The sequence below is a fragment of the Plectrocnemia conspersa genome, unplaced genomic scaffold (assembly GCF_051122295.1).
Source record: "Plectrocnemia conspersa isolate PC_06_02 unplaced genomic scaffold, ASM5112229v1 ptg000005l, whole genome shotgun sequence".
In the NCBI taxonomy this organism is placed as follows: domain Eukaryota; kingdom Metazoa; phylum Arthropoda; class Insecta; order Trichoptera; family Polycentropodidae; genus Plectrocnemia; species Plectrocnemia conspersa.
In genome coordinates this window covers 9567182-9573642 of record NW_028277169.1, presented here as the reverse complement: position 1 = coordinate 9573642, position 6461 = coordinate 9567182, and the positions used below count along the sequence as shown (strand labels likewise).

The 6461-nt window shown below is 31.4% G+C and overlaps 1 long non-coding RNA gene across 1 annotated transcript; it reads right to left on the bottom strand.

Annotated features, from left to right (window-relative positions):
• Positions 1–1389: 1389 nt before the first annotated feature.
• LOC148234820 (uncharacterized) lies at positions 1390–5584 on the bottom strand. Its single transcript, XR_015809576.1, has 3 exons — positions 5456–5584; positions 3613–3722; positions 1390–3533 (listed from the first exon to the last, which is right to left on the bottom strand). It is a non-coding gene; the product is annotated as an uncharacterized LOC148234820 (long non-coding RNA).
• Positions 5585–6461: the final 877 nt, after the last annotated feature.

Here is a 6461-nt window from a genome sequence, read left to right as displayed (position 1 = left end):
GCTTGCTTTTAAAAAATCACTTACATAGATATTTAACAAAAATTGTATCAAAGGCTTTTTAAAACTGATATATCTCAGTAATGAGTTTTTGAAAATTAGTGACTTTTGTCAGTACATAGATTGTATATTGTACATTTATTAAGATATTTTATTTAAGGAAGTTTGGCAGTTTTCTTTGCAGTTCTTTCTGTCAATACTAATAGAACTTGCGAATCTTAATGTATAATAATATAGCGGAAATAAATATATTTTAAATTAAACAAACCTAATTGATGTTCTCAAACGAAATACGATGGTATATCAGAAACGAGCGCGTGTGAAAAATCAACATAAATATTATTTTGTTTTCGAAAATCAATATTACATATTATGAAAGTTGCATTTGTTTATTTTTATTTTCAAATAATTATAATAATGACAAAACTCTATTTAAAATATATTCTCTTAAAAACAAATGATGATACGAGTACGTTCCTGCTTTCGACGTCTAAATAAAATTGGCGTATATTTGTACGGAACGGCTGCTCTAGATAATTCTCTGTTCTGTGCTATAATATTAAATCTCGTCATTTTTTTTAAATATCTCATTTTTAGATTTTAGATTTTTTGTTCATTAGTGCTTACTTTTCAGTATTAACTCGAGATGTATATTTATTTTAGATTAATTGAGGCTCAGAAAAAATAATGGCGTTTCCGATGAGCTAATTTTACAAATGTAATTTTTATCTACTGCGAATGTTTCCATTTCGCATATCGCTCAGACTAATTTTTAGTTAGTCTCCATGTCGTCTCTATGATTGGGTTGAACTCTAGGGATTCAGGTCACTGCTTAATTGGATTGATGTTAAAGCTGGTGCTTCTCGGGTTTCACTTCCACGGTTTAACTCCCTTCAGAATTGCGATAAATCCTTTTCAGTTCTCGATCGTCTGGAAAATATTTCATTAAATTTAAAGCGGTTCGAAAATCGTTAAAATCAGTAAATATAATCTGGAGCTCGGTACCTCTTTAGCGGAGATATATACACTGACCGTATCATTTGTATTTGGCACCGATCTTTTTGTGGGCGGAGGTTATTATAAACCATTTAATGTATGAAAGCTCAGATACGAAATCATTTATATAACAACGAGGGTCAACGACAAAACTTTATTCCTAAAGAGTCCAATGTCACTAGCGAAACAAGCTTATAAGATTTTAGTGAGCCGTAGTGACTAAATCCACAGCAAAAATCATGTGTGGTTCAGATAGCTATATATCTACAAAGATAAGTCAGTAATGCCGTGAAGAAAATGGCGCGATACAATTATCCAAACTGCTATTTCTTTCAAAGAAAATGAAGCGTGGGGCAAAAGTAACTTCCCTATTTATAAATGTGTAAGATAATATATTATGATTATTTGAGAAATAACTTATTGATCATTAAGAATAATACAATATTTCATTATTTTTAAAATACCCAAGAAGTGATAAAAAAACTTTCATATGCAAATTTTTGCTCTATAATATAATAATTTCCATGAATTCTGATACTCATTGACCGGTGCAAATATTTTGTAGGGATAATTTTAAGTTGTAGAAATATGTTTTTAAAAAACACTTATTTCTATATATTATATTTTTTAATTATATATGGCTATTTATAAAGTGCCAACAACAATTTAATTTTATACGAATATTTTTGGTTTATAATTAACTCTTTATGTACCTTGGCGTAATATACACCACATTGCAAAGGCACAAGTTGCTGATGACAGCCCTGGCGACGTTGGAAAGTTAACATTTAATTACATTAAGTTCCGCCACTGCTTATGCATCAGTGATACCGTCATTATTTTTCTGAATACATATCAATAATCAATCTTTGCTATGTAATAATATATCTTAAAATGCCTTTAATGGTATTGAGAAAAAATCTTCCAGTTCGTCAGATAAAAGACAATGAATGTCCGAAACGGGCTACGTTTAAGCGCGCATATCAATAAATTATCCGCCTCTTTATGGACTGCGCTGTTAAATTCAGCTTTGTCATCGATTTTTGGAGCAAGGTCTCAGTCGAATAAAGCTTGAAAAGTGACGATCCTACGCTGGTTGCAATTGTACTACCTTTGAAACTATATACAACAATCACCGACATAAAATGTCAGTCAATTAATGACTTGGAGCGGATCTTGCGTCAATCTGCTGATTTATATTTGTCAACAATGTCGTCTAAAATATCGCTTGACGTCACAATGACTCGAGAAGAAGCAATTCTTGGCAATGCTGACTATTAGTCATCGTGAAATTAAGTCGTAAACAACGGCAAACTTTATATATTACTAAACAAAATCCCATGATCATAGAATTCTGAATCAAATCTGTAAACTGTAATCAAAATGTATGTACATAATTAGGTAAATTGTATTAATATATTTCTAGAGCGCATGGAATTAAAAAAAGGATAAACTGCTGCTAAAATGCATCTTCATGTTGGACGTTATAAACAGTTATCCGTTGTCACTGATTAATTTGATCTTAAAATAAAATGCTTTACAGATATTATGGAAAACTAATATACATATCACTCATTTTTGCTATCGATTTTATCATTTGATAACATCAAATAAACATTAGCGTGATAAAAAATTCTATGCCTTCTATATTACGAGAAAGGATTGAAGCGGATGTTATACATCAATAATACAATGTATAACCCATTTTCACTTCCGACCTGAATATAAATCTAACGAAAAAAAGGTCTTACAAAATCTTATCACTTAACATTCAACAATTGATTACTGCAAAAAGCAGCGGAAACAGTATAACCTTAAAAAGTTTTTCACTGTTTTTACTAAAATAAAATAAAAAATAAAACTTATTTCTATGGCTACTAATCTGCCAACGACGATAAATATAAAATCTGATCGCCTATTCCTATTACATTGACCGAGCACGAAGTATTAATCACACATTGGTAAAGACTTTACCAAATAAACGTACGTATAACAAATAGAAGCATACAACAATCGTCAAATCACGATTTAACGATTCTAATATCGTGATAGCGCGTTTACTTGCTATTTGGCAACGTTTCCGATCGTGACGCGGTCCAGATACTTTTCGACCCTATGGAATCAGCTGTTGCTCAACGTTTCACTTGAACTGTGACCTAGGATAACTTATAATAATAATAATGATATGGAAAAAATCATACGGGCATTACAGTATTCAAGCGGCTATCACGATCAAAAACTCAATTTCCCAAATATATCATATTTTTTATAATACATGATGCGAAATCGTACTCAATAGTACCTACTTAGTTTGCGTTTAATCCAGTGGTGGGCAAAAGCAGCGACGATATTTAGATTTTGACCAATTTAATCGGATAATTAAATTTTAATTAAAATAATAATTAACAAAACAGTTACTCTAAATAAATTTTAAAAATAATCGCGCATTTAATTTTACATTCTAAAACGTTACGAGCAGAGACGTCATTTGAGGGGAGGGCAGATGGGGACATATGCCACCCCCCCCCCCTGAATTTGCCCTGAAAAATGCATGTCATTTAATGAAATACTTTAAGACAAAATAAATATTTTAAATTTAAGGAAATAACTGTTAGTCACCTGAAGGTATTCGTCTTGAATGTTTTCTTCTTCGTAATATTGAATACTGTTCTTAGTTATTATTGCTGTTTCTCCGTGTGCAGTTCCGTCTGTGTATCTCGTGGTAATTTCTGTAAACCGGCAAGACGTTTATTATTCGAGAAAAAAATATTTCTTGTGTGTGTTGTGATAAACCGTTGGCGTTCCAAATGGCAATATGTAGTGAGACGGTCATTTTGTAATTTTAGAATTAACTACTGTTAGTACGTTGAGCATAGTACTCATTTGTTGCATTAGTTCTTTTATCATTTTTTTTTATTTCGGATAAATCATTGTTTTCTTCTAATATTTAGATCGGAACCGTAGCTTTATTTTTTGTGGTTTTATTGGTTTGTACTCGGTTGACTTTGTTGTATTTGCGTTGGTTGAAGTTGTGGACTTTATCACAACATATTCAAAACTTTTTCCACAGTTTGCCAATAAAGACTAATCCACTTAAAGCAATTAATGTGTTATGGCCAGAAACGTCTAGAAAAGGGTAAGAGACATTTGTACTTTTTGAATTTAGCTAGCAAAATGCATTTCATGATATACTATGAATTTTAATGAATCGAAATATTGAAAAAAACGACCACTGACCGCTAGATATACTTTTACCAGTAAAAATATAATATACCTGACAGATGCTAGTAAAATTATATGATTTCTACTTTTCCATTCGTAATAATATTATATATATGTACATTTACATACTTATTATTATTTATTTATATGCGATGTATAAATGTTGTAAACAGCGAATGTGTAATTTTCCCTAGTGAAAGCCGAAATACATTTTCGCCAGTAAATATAATTTTTACTAGCGAAAATATAATTTAACTGAGAGGCGCTAATATGCTGCTCTAAAATGTATATGAAACTCAATTTGACCGTTGCGAAACATCATATTTGTTGTTCAAACCCAAACCTAACCTAATAAACGTTCTAAAACTAATCACACTTTTAGAACTTTTATTAGGTCAAGTCAAAAGAAGTACAGACAGATGTCGCATTTCGCATTGCTCCATAGTAGATTTGCACTTTGATATTACTTCGTTATGATAGCTATTCTTACCGATATTAATACAGACTTTTTATGAGAGTATTGGTCAAAGTATATACAAACCGAATTTTGATCAATAGGAGGGCGCAAAAACAATTATCACTTCTCAGAAGTCAAAAATTCGCGTCAAAAGCAATAAAATTGTGTCGGCGACGTCGCAGTGGGAACGCTCGGTAACGAGCGTTCCCACTGCGACGGCGCCGGCACGATTTTATTGCTTTTGATGCGAATTTTTGCCTTCTGAGAAGAGATAATTGTTTTTCGCGCTCTCCTATTGGTCAAAATTTGGTTTAGATGTGCTTCATTTAATTCTCACTTATTTTAAGTAGTATTGTTATAAAAAGTCTTATAATGAATGCGACGGCAACGACACGATTTTATTCCTTTTGACGTGGATTCTAAACAGGGACACCCTTGACTTTAACCAGAAAAATGCATGTCATTTAATGAAAAACTATGAATCTTAATGAAATATAAATATTTACTGGCCAACTTTTGCACCCCCGTCCTTACAAAGAGTTGAAATGCCATCCCTACTGGTGGTAAGAATTTGCAGTGGACTATATCACTATAATCGAAGAAAACAGTGAGGAAAACATTTAGATTCGACCGAACTTGGCGTGCTTTTTTGATCGTGGCTATTTAGGGCGCTCACGACTCGTCACCTATTATGACACGGTGTAGAACCAATGTATGTGCTACTCATTTCATACTAAAAATTTAAGTCAAAAATACTTTGCATGAACTATACGAGATACCAACCTCTATAATAGAAATTCGGTGATTACTAATCATTCAAATAAATCATTTTTCATATTTTCATCGGTGGTTAGTATGCTAGTTCGTCTATCTCTCTTGTTATCTTCAACATCTTCGTGGCCTTCTTGGAATCATTTGTAGCATGTATTCCATGTTTGATGCAAATTTTTCATCCTGTAATTTTTAAAATAAATAAATAGCCGAGCATCAAACACAAACTTAGTTTCCAACGATAGTGATATTAACGTGAAAACAAGATTAGCTCAACCAAAAACAAATAGCACGTAATTTTTATCACACCTCGTACATACATATGTAGATGTGCTAGACATCAGCACACATAAAAATACACACAATTTAATACAGCTATTAGTTTTTCAAATGTGCATGAAAATTTTATTAAAAATATAATAGTGCACCTAAAATAAATTTATCCCAGCTCTTTGTAACTATCGCTGAAAACATCCTCGTTGGGAATTTGATTATAAATTAATATAATATAATTTTATAATATTTTTTTATAAAAACTCACGATGTACAGATTTATTAACACAAATAAACTGGTGATTAGGAGAGAGACATTCTTGTTATATTTACTTACATACATAGGTGTACATAGATCAGAAGGCAGTTTTAAAGAAATAGTACGCGTGTTTCAGGTACATATACTATTTCTTGTATGTGATGGAATTCGGAAATATTATACAATTATTATTCCATTCGATAATTAAAACGAAATCCGAGTTAAGTTTGTGCATTCAAATAATGACATCTTGTTTTAAGCTGTAATAATAGTTTATAATTAATAAAACAGATTACATTGTTTTGTTATATAGTGTGAATTTAACCTGTTTCCAATAGCCTAGTATATATAAATTAGTTTCAAATTTTATTAAACCATATAGTTTCATGAAAAAATATGTATTTCTGCTCCTGTGACACACTGAGTTTCCCTTTTCCTTTTGACCCAGAATTTTACCTCTCCGTGCTGTCAGTTAATTTTAAACAG